The sequence below is a fragment of the Cupressus sempervirens genome, chromosome 10 (assembly GCF_028749045.1).
Source record: "Cupressus sempervirens isolate cs-2001-9-10 chromosome 10, ASM2874904v1, whole genome shotgun sequence".
Taxonomy (NCBI): Eukaryota; Viridiplantae; Streptophyta; class Pinopsida; order Cupressales; family Cupressaceae; genus Cupressus; species Cupressus sempervirens.
This window is the reverse complement of record NC_143127.1, coordinates 646,796,015-646,815,351: the sequence shown is the minus strand read 5'-3', so window position 1 is coordinate 646,815,351 and position 19,337 is coordinate 646,796,015. Positions and strand designations below refer to the sequence as shown.

At 33.4% G+C, this 19,337-nt stretch overlaps 1 pseudogene; it reads left to right on the top strand.

Moving 5' to 3' along the window:
- The first annotated feature begins 4,842 nt into the window (after positions 1 to 4,842).
- On the top strand, positions 4,843 to 18,067 carry LOC149535484 (serine carboxypeptidase-like 45; annotated as a pseudogene).
- Positions 18,068 to 19,337: the final 1,270 nt, after the last annotated feature.

Below are 19,337 nucleotides of genomic sequence, written 5' to 3'. Positions count from 1 at the left end.
AAACCATTTTTCAAGAGGTTATGATACAAGTTTTTATATTTATTATGTAGGCTGAAAATGGCATCCATTTGAAATTATAAATCAGATTTTTCTAAGTTGGATGAAGATATACATGATTGGAACAGATGCATGATGCAAAGATTGAAATGTTTTGACCTAAGACTATACTTTGAATTTCTGATTTTAAAGGTAGATTTTTTTAATTTATGGAATCTAACCATAAAGAGGATAATAAACTTTTAACTGAGTGTGTATTACTTGTGTTAGAAGAATGCAATTTGACTAAAGGAAGGTATGATTTTGGTTATTTGAATGAAATGGTTTGTAGAGAGCATGTGTAATGCGCCTCTAATTAGTAAAAATTAGATAGATGGATATTAAAGAAATGTAGATTTGGATGAAGTTTTGAGAAGCTCAAAGATGCTCCGCATCACAATAATAGAACAAATTGTCGCTGTAATATTACCAAATTGATGTGCAGAAGTGCATGACATCCAACACCTTGTATTTTTGTGATACCCCCAAATAAAATGGCGAAGTTTTCACCATCCGCTTAACCGTAACTTCAAGATTCTTTGCCTGAGTCAGGAATGGAAGAAAACACACAAGGGATTTATCAATGAAGAATTTTAGAAATATAATTGAATTCTTTTAAGGGGCCTTAGCACTGTTGTAATTCCTTCATCAAACTAAAAGTTATATAAAGCGTATTTTCTATATTCTAGTGCAACTTCACATCTAGGAATAAATACATGTTATAGGATCTAACTTGGATACTTTTATATAAATGTCATCCTAACCACATGATAGGAAGGCTATAATTTGGACTGATTTTAATCCATCCCAAGTTTAGCCTTCTGTGACTGATTTAACTTAAGTTCTTATAAAGCAATACAAGATATAGTACTTGAAGAAAATATAAAAATGTTATCAGTGTCAAAATTGTTTTCTATATATCAGATCATGACATGGATATGACAACAAAATAGTGTAACAACACATGGCTTTGGGCATAGTTTAGGAGAAGTGTCAAATATTTTTTGTGTGACCTCATTGGCTGCTAACTACGTATTAGATTATGCCAAAATAGACAGATTTAGCATTTGGACATTGTATTTCTAAGTGGACTAAGGGTGAGTTTAAGGTAATAGGGTAATGAGGCAAGGTATACACATGTATACTCCATATATTTGAAACATTCAAAACATATTAGAACATCAATATATACAAGACAATAAAGACTAAAATGTCAATATATATGGTGGTTTATTTTTTTATGTTTCTTTAATATTAGCATAGTGTGTGTATTCATACATTATTGTACAAATAAACCCAAAATAAATTTGGATCCTACTCTAAAAAATTGAATGAATTTTGAACCGGAATCTGAAATGGCAACTTAATCAATACATGATGTTAAGTCTATTAATATTAATCTTCAGGTTTCTTAATTCTAAATATTAGATTAGGTTTTCTTTTGTATAGTTTGTTTTTAGTTTCGGCAGTTTTGTATAACAGTTTGTAACTGTTATTGCCGTCTCTTTTATAAATCTCTTGTATTGTTTTGATTGAGTAGCACATCAAATAATAAATGGTTTCCACTTTCTACATATTTTCATCTTGTTTCTCAGTTTGGGCCAATAGTGGTATCAGAGCATTGGAATTAATTTATGCGCAAAGCTTCTGAAGATTGGAGTGTTTTTGAAGAAGCAAAATAAAAGAAAGTGGATTCAGGTGCAATTGATTTAATTTTGAGAAAGTTTTTACAACTTGATTACATTGCTAAATTTTGGCAAGAAAATTTCAGCAATCATTTACAATCTGTGCAAATTGTGTTTCTTTCTGTATTCACAATGCAATCTATTGTTTCATTAATTGGGGAAACATTATCTGGAAAAGATAACTGGATGGAATGGCATAGAAAGGTGGAAAATACACTCATATTTAATGATTTATGGTTCAAAATATGTGATGAAAATACTCAACTTGTAGAGCCAATTGATGCTAAAGAAAAAGAAATATGGATATATAAAAATTCAAAAGCTTTAGCTTTGATAAGAGCTTTTGTTAATGGAGAAGTGTATTGACATATACAAGGATGCACACTTGCCTGGGATGCCCTTGATAAATTGAAAAAATTATTTGATTCTCATTCAGAGTTCGAATTTATTTAATTGCAGTTAAAACTATTCAATCTTGAATTGAAAAGTGGTGATGTTATGAGTCTAGCTTTAGAAATTAGAGCTATAAAACAAGATGTTGATGCTACAGGTGGGAAAGTTGATATTTATCTCATAGCTTTTATCAAAGCACTTCTTCCAACACATTCCACATATCTAGAGTCTCTTTAGGCAAGCAATCAATTAAAAACCATTACTTTTGATCTATTGGTTGAAAAGTTAGCAGAGCGTGAGAAAGCATTTGGAAGGAAAATAGATAATCCAAATGAAAATGTTTGTCTTGCTTATCAAGAAAATCCTATAAATAAAATAGCTTCAAGAGGTGATCATAATGATAGAGGAAAAGGTAGAAGTCAATGGAAGAAAATTGATAATCAGAATGATAGACAAATTTTATATTGTAAAAGATGTGGTAAAAAAGGTAGTCACGAAGCACATGAATGCAAACTCTTTTGGCAAAAGATAGAAAATTTTAAATGAAACTCTTTTAAGCAAAAAGATAAAACCAAAGTTTATAATAATGATAAAATTTCAAGTACAACTCAATTTTCTTGTGATAGTGATGGTGATCAATATGTCCTTACTGTTTTAGAATGTGCATCTGCTTCCTCATGGTATGATACTTGGATTTTAGATACTGGAGCCACACAACACATGACATTTAGACATGATTACTTTGAGGAATTTAATAAAAGTGATCGTGGTCGCATTTACTTAGCTGATAAATCAAGTCTCAAACCTGTTGGAAAAGGAACTATTCGATTTAAGTTGCCTAATCTTCCAAATTTTGTGCTTCATGATGTTTTATATATTCCTCAGTTACAACGCAATTTACTATCTCTTGTATTGATTCACCAACAAGGTTACTCTATTCTATTAAAAGATATTCAGGTTGTTGTACGAAAGAAATATAATAATCAAATTGTGTTGATTGGAAGTGAGGATGGAAGATTTTTAAAATTAAATGGCACTCCTGCTCTTTCTAAAAAAATTTCTTATCTTACAGAGGAAGGTAATATATCTACTACTATGCTATGGCATGCAAGATTAGGTCATATATGTTATGATAAAATTCATATCATGAAAAAGAATGGTGTTGATGGCTTACCTATTTTGCCTAAATGTGTTGAAAAGTGTGAAGCATGCATTCTTGCCAAGCAACATAGAAATTCTTTCCCTCGATCCAATTGGAGGGCATAGAGAAAATTACAGCTTATCCATTCAGATTTATGTGGGCCTTTACCAATAACTTATGTGGGAGGATTTAAATATTTTATGTTGTTTATTGATGATTATAGTCGTATGACTTGGATTTATTTCTTGCAGCAAAAATCAGAAGCTTTTGAAACTTTTAAAAGATTTCATGTTATGATTGAAAATCAGGCTCAATGTAAAATTGGTACTCTATGAATAGACAATGGTGGAGAATTTACTTCTCTCATTTTCAAAGATTATCTATGTCAACATGGGATTCAACATCATCTCATTGTACCAGGTACTCCTCAACAAAATGGAGTTGTTGAACGAATGAATAGAACCATCATGAATATGATTAGAGCAATGTTATACATTAAAGGAATCAAGTTATATTTTTGGGCTGAAGTAGCAAGAACTACAGTTTATCTTCGTAATAAGTCTCCATCATCAGAACTTCACTAGGCAATTCCATATGAGGTTTGGTTTGGATATCCTCCTTCTATTCAACATCTTAGAATTTTTGGGTCCACTTGCTATGCTTTAATTCCTAAACACAAAAGAAATAAGTTGCAACATCATAGTATTAAATGCATCTTTCTTGGATATTCTGAATCCTCTAAAGCCTATAGGTTGTATGATGAAGCTAATAAAAAATTCATCATTACATGTGATGTAGCATTTTGTGAAGCTTCTAAAAATGTTGAAGATATTGAATGTCAACATCTAGAAGAACTATCAAAATTTTCTCCTTGGAAAGAAAGTTTCTGTGAGATTATACATTCTGGGGGGACCCAACTTATTTAGCCTCACCTTTAATGGATTCACATGTTGCATTTGTACCTCAAAATCAAGCTGATCCATCTATGAATGAACAAGAAGAAACTTCATCAACCAATGAGCCTGAAATCTCCAATTCTTTGGAAACTACTAAAAACCTTTGGAAACTACTACAACTTTTTTTGTGCAACCAAAATCTTCTCATAAGTAGGAAAAACAACTCCAACAAACTCTAAAAGACTTAAGGCCTGATGAAATAGAAAAAATAGGTACAAGAAGTTCTTACAAAGCAAGGCTAGTAGCTCAATCCAATGTTGTAGATAATATAGAGTCTATTGATGAACTCAATCTTGCAAGTGACTTTGAACCAAGTTCCTATATTGAAGCTAAAGACAGTGAAGTTTGGAGGCAGGCTATGCAGAATGAATATGTTGCCTTAATAAAGAATGGCACATGGGAGTTGATTGATCCACCACTTGGTTGTAAACCTATTGGTTGCAAGTGGATTTTTAGAAATAAATATAAAGCAGATGGCACCCTTGAAAAACATAAAGCTCGACTTGTTGCAAAAGGATATTCTCAAAAAGAGGGAATATATTTTTTTGAAACATTTGCACCTACAAAAAAATGGACCACCATCCGTGCTTTGTTAAGTCTTGTAGCTCAAAATGAGTGGAAAATTCACCAAATGGACGTCAAGATTGCATTCTTAAATGGTGATCTCAAAGAAATTGTCTATATGACTCAACCTAAAGGGTATGTCAATAATGGGAAAGAACATCAGGTATGCAAGCTCAACAAATCTTTATATGGTTTGAAATAAGCTCCTCGAGCTTGGTATGAAAAACTTACTAGCATCTGTTGAAGTTGGATTTCCAGCATTTTGAGTTTGATGATGCAACACTTTTTGTTAAAAAGGCTGATAACATTGTTATCTATCTTGTTGTTTATGTGGATGACTTATTTATCACCGGTAGTGATGAAACTACTATTCAAGATGTGAAACAACAATTGAAGTAGGGTTTTGATATGACTGATTTAGGTCACCTTCATTACTATTTAGATATTGAGATGATTCAAAAACCTTATTCTATTTTTATTACCCAGCAAAAATACATTGGTGATCTTTTGCAAAAGTTTGGCATGGCTGATTGCAAACCACTTAGTACTCCCATGGAGCAAAATATCAAACTCACATTAGATGACTCCTCAGCATTGGTTGATGCAACTTTGTATAAGAAACTTGTTGGCAGTTTGATCTATGCAACAACCACTCGTCCAGATATTGCTTTTGCTGTTGGAGTTCTTTCAAGGTTTATGCAACAACCCCACCAAGCTCATTGGTTAGCTGCTAAAAGAATTCTTCGATATTTGAAAGGCACACAACATTATGGGCTGAAATACTCTAGAACAAAAGAGTTTTCTTTCATTGGATATTCAGATTCAGATTATGCAAGTGACTCAACAAATGGTAAATCTACTACTGATTTTTTAATGCACCTTGGGTCTGGTGCAATTTCCTAGAAATCTAAAAAACAATCAGTCTCAGCTGTCTCTTCTTTTGAAGTTGAATATATTGCAGCATCTGAAGCAACTCAGGAAATTTTATGGCTTAGATGGATTCTTGAAGACTTGAAAACACCACAGATTTCCTCAACACCACTCCTCATTGACAATCAATCTACTATCAAAATGGCTAAAAATCCAATCTTTCATGATCGCACTAAGCATATCAACACGAATTATCATTTGATTCGGCATCATGTAAAAGATGGTAGTATACAGTTGAAATATTGTCCCACTTCAGATCAGCCAGCAGATATTTTTACTTAAGGCATTGGGCAGAAAAAAGTTTGAAAAGTTTAGAGGAATGCTTGGTTTAATCCCTTCAGATTAAGGGGGGGATGTTAATATTGATCTTCAAGTTTCTTAACTCTAAATATTAGATTAGATTTTCTTTTGTATAGTTTGTTTTTAGTTTCGGCAGTTTTGTATAACAGTTTGTAACTATTATTGCCGTCTCTTTTATAAATTTCTTGTATTGTTCTGATTGAGTAGCACATCAAATAATAAATGGTTTTCACTTTCTACATATTTTCATCTTGTTTCTCAGTCTGGGCCAACAAAGTCACTCATCAAATTGAATTCATGAACTTGACTTTGTATATGAAAAATATTGATGCTACAAGTTCTGGCCTTGAGTTTTACGGTTTACCTAATCTAGTTGAAATCTATTCAAGCTAGAAGAAACCAGTTTATAAGGATATATACAGCTTCTTTGAGCATGTCATGGAAAAGTTTTAGACTAAAATTTCTTCTTTGTTTTGGAGATTTATGTATTACAAAATTTTATCAAGTAGTTTATAAATTCAATTGGAATGAACTCTTTTGGAATGTTTGAGAAAAATAAACCAATGGAGTTCTTCTTGGAGGAAACTTGTGAAGATTTAAATTTTTTTGCAAAGTACGTGAAAGGAAAAACTTGGTGGAAAAAATAGAATGAATCTACCATGCCTTCATGTCAAAGGTTTGTGTGAGTTTTGGAACTGGTTTTGGGCATATCCATTAAGGAATAGCATGATTCATTGAAAAATTTACTTGGATGTTGTAGTTACAACTGTGCTAATAGACATGTTCACAAAATGGGAAAGCATAGACTAGACATTGAATCCTTTAGCACAGTGCTTCACAAGAATGATATTTATGAAAAAGTCATAACATTTATATGAAATTATATTATAGCATTGCTTTAGGATTGGATTTTGTAAGATGTTCTTTTTAACATCATACTCTATCATCTATCATCATTTTCTTCTAAATCTCTTTCATCTTGACAATAGATCATGAATTGTTGATGCCGACCAAATCATACGGGGGAATCTAAGAAGAAATTACTAATGTCTATGAACTCTTTCATCTTGACAATAGATCATGAATTGTTGATGCCGACCAAATCATACGTGGGAATCTAAGAAGAAATTACTAATGTCTATGAACTGTGGCTATCTGATATCTCTTACGTAATGATGTGTTGAAATGCCTTAGAACCTTCGGACAAATGTGATAAGCAGTTGTACAGCCAAATTCCACATTTTCAACATTTTCTTCGTGCAGCATACAGATATCCATGAATACATAATGAAATAGGATTTTTGATAGATATTATTATTCTGGAGACATTGGTTTTTAAGCGTGTGAAATGTAGAGGGATAGATAATTGGCATATTTGTTTACAGAGGTGTGTTGAAATGCCATCATGGCAAGATATGTACAAGCCAGGCATGAGTTATTTTGCAGGCCTTTGAGAGAAGGAATCTGATGCAGGAGCATCACAAGATTCAAAACAATTCATAGACTCCGGACATTACATGCATTATAATTTTTTCAAAATCAATATGGATGTAATTGGTTGGGGAGACATTAGTATTTTGATTTAATAAATGCATTAGTAATATGTTTACTCTTCGATCATGAACCGTTAGAGGAATTAGAGTGAGTCGGTTGTGGGTAGTTGAAAATTAGTTTTGGGGAAATCTTTATTATATTCTGTCATTCGATGAAAGGAAGCAGTAGGAGGGTAGAGTAGGGCAGAGTAAGAGGAATGAATGAGAATGGATGAATGGAGAATGTAATTTGAAATGGAAGAAAAAAAAAGAAGATTTACGTTTCCGGTTCATATCTTGTGATTTCTTCATTTTCACAGTAATAATTCTCTGTTTCTGATTCTCTGTATTGTTATAAACTGAGTATATTAGAAATCTTTATCATTTACATTTCCCTTCTGCTGTGTGCTCGGCATCAGAATCGCACAGAACGCAATAAACACAAAACCAATTTCCTCAAACCTTGTTTTTTTATTCCCTGTCTATGCCAAAAGGGAGGCTTTCGAACAATGTATAGTTATTCATCCAAAGCGAAATAGAAGAAACATTTTCAAAAATTACAGTTGGAAATGCTTTGGGTGATATACATGCAAAATGAGGAAGAGTATATAACGAATGTGGGCTATTTGATATAGATGCAAAAAAATGGATTTGTTGATCAGGTTTTCAAAGTAAATGTAATTGGCAGGCCATATGCAGGGCATGTAAGTGAAAAAAAAAATCACAGCACGAGAAACATGAGATTGAAGAAAAATGTAATAATTTGAAGGGATGAAAACTAATAGTAGAAACAACAAATCACCTGTTTTTTCATGGTGGGCAATAGTGATGAACAATCAAGTGTTCCATAAGCCTTTAAATCCCTCAAAAGTAGTGAGGGAAGAAGAATCGTGAAGTTGATGGGATTGGGTGATTTGAACACTAGATATAGGTTATAATTTACCAATTTACCAATGCAGCACTCCGGACGCATATTTAACAGTATTTTATTAGTTGATTGACAATTCAAATATTTTCATTAAGACAACTTTTCTTCTTCAAATTTATTTTTAAAAAATTTGTGGATTAAATAATGAGAAAGAGATGGCATGGATAATAGAGAATGACACCTTAAGTATTTCAAATCATGTATAGGGTATTCAAAGATGCGTTATGGCATTGAATAATATATCAAAATACAATTACCTAAAAAATGTTAAAGAGAACGCTCAAGAAATGTATTTTTCCAGAACTTTGTTTTAACCTTGAAAAAATCAAAATAGTTTTCATAGAAGGTGCATTAGAAATGAAATCAAAGTGGACATAATGACCTCTATATAAAAGAGAGCTATCCTTGCAACACTTATTCAGGCATTAGATTCTTACTTAGCATATGATCCTTTAAGCTGGACAGCAAAGGTTCATATAGACCTGGTCCCTAATGTCATTTTCTTTTACGGTGAACCAAAATAAGTGCCTATTTTTAATGTTCAGGGTATTTTTTTAAGATTGCTTCATGTTGGTATATAGTCCATTTCTCATGTTAGTTTTATAATTTTCTACAGAGAGATTGAGTAGGGTTCATGAATAAGTTTGAGTGGTAGTAAATTTTACAAAAACGCTAAATATGCAATAACTCTTTGGAAGGTCAGTCATGATAATCTTGATTCATACTGATAAAATATTTGCCCCATCATTGTGCCTACATGATAGCATGCATACAAAACACTGATAAATGTGGTGCGGATTCAACCGTGTAGCTTTTTGAGTCAAACTTATCAAGCCATGATTCATGAGTTTTGGTTCACAAGAACCCATCTCTCATGAGAATGAATGGAAAACTAAGCACTCGTTGCACCTACATGATTCTTGCAGAGGTGAAGCACAGGAAATTCCTTGGAGGTCAGTTATCCGAGTACTACTCTATGTTGAACACGATTAACTATGGGTTTTCCTCCATGGTTAAGCCCGTACTGCTTGAAACCTCATTTATAAAACCTTCAGAAAGTATTGTACCTTACATGAACTGTTCAGTACACATCCCCTTAAGCTCATCAATTGATAAGTAGGAGATATTGTCTACCACAAGTCAGAATTAGGACATATTAGTCTACCTACATACCTAAATTATTTATTTATGCAAAAAGTTGGCAAGATTCTTTTCAATAGCTATGTGTTAGATATCTAATAAAATATGCAGCCAATTTGATTTTTGACTTGCTGCGCACTACAAGTTTATGAACCACCTTCAATTACTATAAAATAGAGGCTATTGTAATAATTGATTCATCATATCTGAACAGATCAAGAAATTCCCGCAGAGCTCTGTGTCAGTCTGTATTTGTAGTATGTATTAAGTTTAATACCATAATAATTGGTGCAGCAATCCATTATAGTATACACTTTTTTTTTCCTGTATGCTTGGGTTTTATGCTCTATTTTGTATGATCTGCTTTATTATTTTTCTGCATACCTTCGTCTCATTCTATCCAATGACAAAGAAATCTCACTTTAATGATCTCCTAGCAACTAAAGCCCTATGGTGTCAACCCTTAGTCATTTTCATATGAGCATTAGGAAATTATATCTCCAACCATCAGCTATTATCAGATTACGCTCAAGTATTTCAAACATCTTCTCAGTAGAAAAAATCATAATAACTCCATTATTAGCGCATGTGAGGAAGCCCTCATTTTGAACATGTTCACCAACCCCTTTATTATTGACAAAGTACCCATCATGCCCAAGTTTTCTACTGGAAATTTATCATAAATGCAAGGTTTGGGCTTTCTTGATCATATTCGCATTGATCGGTTTTTGACGAATAATATTACTCCAATTGCAAATACGAAAGATAATTTGATAGGATATTAATATTAGGTTATATATTTAGCATTACAGAATATAAATGATTGGCAAATTAGAATCATAATGAAACAAAACACAATGAAATAATTGAGACAGTCATCAAATCTGCTCGTTCAAATTCATCATGAGGATTAAGACACAGGACCTAAAAAGCTATTTGTTGTAGGAAATAATTTCCACTGCAAGTCAAATTGTAATATTGCTATCAGGATTTTAAGTCTGTTGGTAAACAGATTTGTCACTTAAAAATATACGATTTGGCCCAATGGAGTAGGTGGCAAATTGATGTCTCCAACAGTTGGATAGGCCTTTGATATCGGGCCTTCCTCTGCGTTTATAGGGGCAGCTCCCTCCTAAGATAAAATATGTGATTTTTCAATAAAGATAAGTAGAACTTAGAAAATAGAAAGGAAAACCATTGATAGCGAATGCACCACACGCTTTCAACGTTTTCATAAAAATGATGTAAACTACTAATGAGAGCAATCAAGGACTACGCTTGAGAACTTTAATCAACACATTGGTAATTCAATCATTCACAAATACTCACACCATACCATGAAAATACTCATAAATGAATCAACACCTCAACAATTCAAACCCTTTAGAAAGAGAACGCCAAATGTTCTTCCTTTATTTCTTTGCACCAAGAAAGTAAGAAATAACTGATTACAAAAAAATAACAATTTTACACACTTTCCAAAAATTTCTTTGTTATCAGAGTATAAGTGTTCCCTCTTTCCAAGTCCAAAAAAGTCCCTTATTACATTGATTTTCAGGAATTTATAGCCAATCTAGATTAACCAACTTTTTGGGTTCATAACTACTCAAAAAGTTAGAGTTTGGACTACTTGAAGATGGTTCGTAACCAACTCTAACCTTAAAAACTTAACTACAGTTAGAAAAACCAAAACCAGAGTTAATTTTAAAGTTGACCTTTTTACAAAATACATAAATAAAATTCTAAGGTCCAACTTTAGACAAAAATACTTCTAACTTTTAACTGTGACCACTGATATTCCCTGAACTCATTCCTTGATTTGTAGGTGCTGCTAGGAACTGACTCAAGTTTGCCTTGTACGCTCTAAATGATTTGATGACCTGAGCCAATTTTTTTTTTTAATGATGATTAAAATCTGCATTTTCAGCTTACATAGCTCATGTCTCTTTCTAATTTCATCCAATTCTGTGACACAACTTGGCAAGTTTTGAGTACAAGAGTCCAATGCTATTGAGAGACTACTCAATCTCGTCATAACACTAGCATCTGAACTTTGTTTACTATCAAGTTTGGTGCTGATTTTTGTCTCTATGCATTCCAAAATGGAAGATATGTCTGGATTTAGAGTGTGTTCACTAATAGGAATACCTTCTATGATCATCGGTATATTCCCTTCTTTTTCAGTAACTTTCGTGAGTTTAAGAATTGTTCTCCTTCACCTAATTGTTCATTCATACTATCATTCTTCCATCTAATGTTTTCCAACCATATATCAAATTTCTCTTCTTCTCTAGTGCTGATTAACTTTAGTGATTTAACTATATTGCTTTCCATGCCTTTAATCTCTACTAAATTGGCATCAATTTCTCTCCAAAATGTTTGTTGTTCCTTGAGAGTTGTTAGTTCTTTTTGAATGCTTTGTTGTATATGATCTACTTTGGTAAATGTAACCTAAACATCTTAAAATAAGCTTGATGCTTGTTCTTTCATGCTTTTTACCCGCGCTTTCACCATCTTACCATAAGTTTGGTGTTCTCCTATGTTTTGAATGGTTTTTTCATCAAACATCTTCTTCGAATCTTCTGTACTTTCTGTGGATGAACTAGGATCTAGAAAGGAGTCATCAACCATCAATCAGATGCATGAAGAAAGAGCTCAGACTTGACACTTGAGTTGATTCTTAACTCGCTTATCTCTCCTTGATTGTTCTATTAGGATAGCAACTGACACTTGAAAATTATGTTCTTTCCCTTCACGGGTAGTCCAACCTAGATCCACTTTAGTGATGCTAATATCAAATTAATTTGCCTCATTTATGTCCTTCTCTGTGACTGGTTGTGCAGTTTCAACAGATGAATTACCTGAACTAGGGTTCACTACTAGTTTGGAATCCATTTTAGTTTTCTTTATCTTTGTACCTCTATGCATTAAGTCAACTACAACATCTAGATTGGGTGTCTCCAATTGAATCATCCTTTTCTTCTTTCTCTCTAAACTTTGTTGTAACCAAGATCTTGAAATACTAGCAGATGGGTTGATTACTAAAGGAACCTGTAAGACTATAGATGATAAGTTTAGGTTATGCACATTTTCTACAATTGGCTCCTCTTGGATTGCTTCTGTGCTTTTGGGAGACAATGAGTGTGCAGGAGATGCTATGGATTGAATCATCTCATCTACAAATGATGGTAAAGTATTCATCTCAGAAGATTCATCTATCATTTGTTGAATTGGCTTTAAAGTCTTCTCCTTGGGTTTTGATCTCTTCTTCCTGGTGATTGCATTGAGCTCACATGCTGAAACTAGATCAACTAGTTTATTTGGATCTTCACCATCATCTCCCCCTTGTGTGCTATGTAAAGAGCTCAAGGATGTAGGGATAGAAGACGAAATGGCTGAAACTGATGTTCCTTCTTGATAAATATTATTATTATTTACACTACTTCTTCCTGTTGATTTAGTAGTAGTGACTTCTTTGTCTTTATTCTTTATCCAAGTTTTAGTTCATTGAATCACAAAGAAAGTCCTTTCCTCGAGGTCTTTCAATTCTGGCAGAGACCAATTAATGTATGGCAATTCTAATAATTATATCCGCTCAAAGAAGTAAGGATCAATCAAGTTTGACCCGTCCTCTGTTATGCCCATCACATCCCATCCCATTTTGTAATCAATAATTTGTTGTACTGTAAATCTCATCCAATCCCTTTTTCTTACTTCGAAATCATTCTCATAGTTTTCCCAATAATCTTCCATTGTAGGGAAATGAAGATAGCCTAGTCCAAGTGCCAAGTTATTTTTAACATACCCACTGCCATCAAATGGAAAGTGACCATAGAAAGAGTGTAAAGTTATGTTCACCATGGATCTCTCAATATTTTGAGCATCCGAAGAAGATAGACAACTGTAATGTCCAATGCCAATTGGGAAAGGGATTGATCTTTTGTTCCTGCACTTTTTGTTTACCTGACCAATTTTCCTGCAAACTTCTGAAAGTACCAACTTGTCATCTACGAAGCGAGGCAACATGAGAGGACAATCTTGAAAACCTCCGATGCGGATGTAAGTGAATTGGGGGTACTATATGAAGAAGCTACCATAAATACTAATGAGACTGGCTGCTTTAGGAGAAATTCAAAGTCCTATATCTCCTTGTAGCTCCCTGGTAGTGAGCATAGAAAAAGCATCATTCACCCTGTGGAAGTGTGCATTGCTCTATTTTAATTGCAACTGGGGGTAATAGTTATAAATTTGTGTGGTTAAGCTATACTCCCCATAAGGATTTAAACTGGGTCATGACTTCATACTTGCAATTGTGTACATTAGATATGAGGACATGTAAAACCCTTGATCTGCATTGAATCCTATCAATTGGTGATGGAGGGCATCGCTAATCATTTCTCCCCAATCTATAAATTGTTTTCCAGTGGTGATGGTATTAATATACAAAAATGCCCAATCCTAAAAATCTTCAGCCGTCTAATTTCCCACCACTCTATTGAGAAGAACTATCATATCCAAAATGTCTTCATTAAAGATATTCCTACGTAACATTCTTGGCAACTGCGACTCTCATCTGGGTTGATCAAGCCAACTTCTAGCAATGACATTGAGACATATTTTCTTATTGTAATGGAAATAACCTTGGGCACCTTCTTTAGAAATTTTTGTGAACTCCTCTCTTACTAGCAATCTGAACGTGATGGATATTGATACTGGGACTAACCTTGCCACAACGTTACCTCCTGCAATCTTAATGTCTCAAGAATTCTGATCATATGCCTTGATACATTCTAAAATGAATTTCGAACATTGAAGTACAAGTGGGTGTCCTCCTACATGGGCTAGACCACTTTCCAGGATTCGATGTGCCAAGGGTGATTTATCTTCTTTGCTCATCATTTTCCAGAAGTCTGCAACTTCTATATGCCCCATCTTTGTGTCAGATATTTTAGGAAGTGTGCTTTTTAGTATCAAAGGAGGCTCTTTACCTTGAAATTTATACCTCATAGTATCACCTATCAAGTACTATCCTAGCTAGAATGTGGAGTCAATAATCACTTTGCTTTGTATCAAACTCAGTGTTGTATTTTCTTTAGGCAATCATAAAAAAAATCTTTACTTCACGTGAAGAATCCAACATTTATTTGGAGTATTCACGAGATATTTTTCAATCCCTTATCAATGCCATTTGTTTCACTTTTTCTAGACAATACACATGTCTCATATGCAACAGAGGAATTTAGTCAAACAATTAAGTAGCTCTGTTTGATGAATGTGGGTGTACTTAGACTTGGCATTCCATCAAACAGTTAGGCGCATCTCGAAGCCTCATATTTGAAATGTATTTGGATTGAATCTCCAGCTGGCTTTTCTGAATATAATAATAATATAAAGATATAATCAATGTTTGAAAAACCATCTACGCATTGCCATCTTACATATTACAAATCAAATCATTTATATGTGTGGTTGTGATTCCATCTAGGAGAGCGAAAGATTGGGTTGGCTGTATTAGCTTGGAGTGATAACAATGAAGAATGGGGAAGGTTAATGACTTCTTGCTGTCATCACACATCAAATTGAAGTATCCTTTAACTACAACTCTTCCCTCATTTCATACAAAGGTGCAATGTGACCGAAGGATCATCTCAAGGTTGAGATAATGGCAGATGCATCACTCACTAGTCAGGCTATCTCCAAGTTTGCAACGCGATTCCTTCAAGTTATCAGAAAGAAGCATATTTTGTAGTTTAATACCACAGTGAACAATGGTTGGAGAATATTCATCATGCAACTATTAAACCCCACATGTCGCTCCATACAAAACTTCACATTGCTTCCTATATGGTCTATGGTTTTCATGTTCCTTCGTTTGTTATTTCTTCACACAATTTGCATGCTCTCATTAGCTATGGTGAGTGGAGAAGTGGAAAGACAATTTATTAAACAAATCATCTACTGGCTGACCACCATTCTGGCTGCTACATTGCTTAAGACCAGTTTGAATGGAATAGCGCACATGTTTTGTATTTGCTCTTACTTCAAACAAAAACTCATGTGTCTGGTCATGCTTACCAAAGATACATATTGATAAAGAGGACCTTAATGAGATGACTCACGTGACTAGTCATACCTGCAGTTTCTATGAACTTGGGAATATTTAATCAAGTAGTACATATGCTTGGACTTGTGTGGGTTGGCTAAGTAATAAGTATCCCAGACAATACACCATTATCATTTAAAATTTTCCACTCTCCTCAGGTTGGTTATTCCTTCAAGTAACTCACGATGCTAACTTATTTGTTAAACCGCATGTCTTGACTTGCACGGATGTCTGAACAATATGCATTTCAAATAATGCACTGTTATCACTTATATTTCCTGGTGTCTTTCAAGTTTGTCATTCCTTCAAAAAAATCACGTGCTTGGTCTGATGTCTATTTGCAATACACAAAGCTATATTGTCTATGGATTAACTCCAATTGACTCACATGCTCGATCATGCCTGTCAAAGCCCCAGATCTTGACTTCAGTTGGATGACTAATTAACATGTATTTATGAAGTAGCATATCAAAATAGTTTAGCATCTTAAAACCATAGTTTGTGTTGCTCTAACTTGGTATTGCTTTCTAATTGACCTCCAATGAAACAATACATCTGAATTACTCCAAACATTTGTGAACTTTATTTCCAGCCGACAGTTGCTTTCAAGTTGAAGTTTGGGTTGGGAGGTTCGGGTTAGGATTAGGTTAACAAGTTGGAGTATGGTGAGAGAGATTACTTTAGTACACGGAGAGAGAAGATTGTGAATGAGAAAACCCAAACCCAAACCCGTACTTCTCTCTACAAGTTTTGGTACGTGGAGAGAGAAAATTGTGAATGAGGGGAATGAAACCCAAACTCAAACCCCGAACTTCTCTCTACAAGTTTTAGTACATGGAGAGAGAAAAGTACAGGGAAAGAGAGAGTTTGGTTTTACTTGAGGACTAATCTCTCTCTTTCCAATTAATTAATATAATTAAAGTTGTAAAATTTTTGGGTAACAAAGTCAAACTCATTGAACCATGTTTCATGAGTAGTGATTCAACATGAATCCATCTCTTAGGAGAATAAATGGAATGCTTAAAACTCATTGGATCTAAGTGATGTTCATAGAGGTGAAGCACAAGGATGTTAAACATATTCCTATTTTAGATATTCCAAATCTTTTCTAGGTTTAAGACTCATTAGAGCCTTTAAGAACACCTGAAGAGCTATCTATTCCAAAATCAATGTTAATTGTCAAAACCAAAAATGTTATAGCAAATATGAATGTATTTGTTCCTATGCATTTGTATTATATTCATTGCTTACCTTTTTGGATTCATCTTTGATGTAAACAACTTGTCCATCATTCCAGCGTCTAATGGAATCTAGCACATACTTCTCTATCTCCATAGTTATCTATTCTTTTACTGTTGGGATTTGAGGAAACTAGCTATTAGACCATGTAACTTGTTTCTGCATGTTTTTGTTAAGTTGAAGTATTAAAGACATTCCCATGAGTTCATTTCAAGATTTTTGAATCAAGAAGAACACTTAATTTTAATATTAAACAGAAAAATGTCAAAGAATGCATATTGATTTGATATTAGTAGATATAATTCTGAATTTCAATATCTTAATAGACTAATATACATAAAAATAAATAATTATAAATTAATCACTCCAATAAGTTGGGTATGCTTTTTGAGATGGATTCCAAGCTTTAAAATGATAGAAGTCTTTTATTCTTTCAACTAGATATTATTCTATTGATTGGTTTAGGTGCGATGGGAGCTCCAAAATCTGATCTTGTGAAGAGGTTGCCAAGGAAAACTTATGTAGGGTTCAAATAAAATGATGGATATGTCACCATTAGTGCAGACAAAGTCCTATTTTATTATTTTGTGGAAGCTGATAATGCTACACCCACATCAAGGCCATTAGCTTTATGGCTAACTAGAGGGTCTAGATGTTCATCACTAGTATTGAGCATTTGTGGAGCATGATCATTTCAAACCTAAGTATTGCATTTTGGAGGACAATAAGTACTCTTGGAATAAATAAATAAAATTAGTTCTATGTTGAGAGCCCAATTGGAGTGGGTTTCTCATATTCAAATAACACTAAGGACTTTGAAAATTTTAATACTGATGTCACAAACAATACGGATTTCATTTTGAATTGGTATAAGAAATTCTTAGAGTTCAAAGATGTAGATTTTTACATCACATGGGAGAGCTATGTAGGGCACTATGTTCCTCTACTTACAACTCTTTTTCTGCAATCGAATAAAAAGATTACTAAAAAGCCTATATATCTGAAAAGAATCTCTCTAAGGAATCCTTTTATAAAGACTAAATGCTTTTTGTGGTCAAATGGGAAAATCTCAGATAAAACTTACAGATGGAGTCAAAAAGTTTGCAACACCTCTACATAGTGGGTTTAAAGATATAGTAGTAGCACTTTATTAGAGGAATGTGTAAAAGTAGAAGGAATAGTTCATGTGGATATGGGTTTGGTAAATATTATGATCTTATCTCAAATAATCATCTATTAAACATTTAATTATAAGAAAGGACATTACAAAGTAAAGCTACCAAGTTTTAGAAAAATAAAATTTGTTGTTGCCTCAAAGTTTGTTCAGCCAAAACAAGGTGTTGATGCATTTATTGACAATGAAGTATTTACATACTTCAATAGGAAAGATGTATAAGTGGTAGGTTACTTGGCTCACATGTTTGTGGGTTGTGACTTATGATTCTAGATATATATTGATCACATCATACCAATTCTGTTGGACATTCTGAAAGGCCGGTATACCAACTTTACCCTATAGTGGTGATCAAGATTTTGGTATGCCCTTAATCCAAACAATAATCATTTTTGAAAAAATGTTGGCTAAGGAACTCCATCTATGCATAATAATCCCATATAGAATTTGGTATAATGAATCCATAGCCTGAATTATATGGGCATGGATTAATATTCCTTCTATAAAGTGGGCAAGATTGGTTCTTTGTCCTTGGATTCTTGGTGAAGTTGACTAGTGTTTTTCATCTCTCAAGAGAATAAATGGAATTCTTAGAACTCATTGGATCTATGTGATGTTCACAGAGGTGAAGCACGGGGATGATAAACATATTCCTAGTTTAGATATTCCAAAATCATTTCTAGGTTTAAGACTCATTAGGGCCTTTAAGAACACCTAGAAAGCTATCTATTCCAAAATCAATATTAATTGTCAAAACAAAAAATGTTATAGAAAATATGAATTTATTTGTTCCTATGCATTTGTATTATATTCATCACTTATCTTTTTGGTTTCATCTTCGATGTAAACAACTTGTCCATCATTCTAGCCTCTCATGGAATCTAGCACATACTTCTCTATCTCCACAATTATCAATTCTTTAACTGTGGGGATTTGAGGAAACCACCTATGAGGCCATGTAACTTTCCTCTCCATTTTTCTATTGAGTTGAAGTACTAAAGACATTCTCATGAGTTCATTTGAAGATTTTTGAAACAAGAAGAACAATTAGTTTTAATATTAAGTATAAAAATGTTAAAGAATGCATACTGATTTGATATTAGTAGATGGAATTTTGAAATTTCAATATCCTAATAGGCTAATATACATAAAAATAAATAATTATAAATTAATCGCTCAAATAAGTTGGGTAGGCTTTTTGAGATGGATTCCAAGC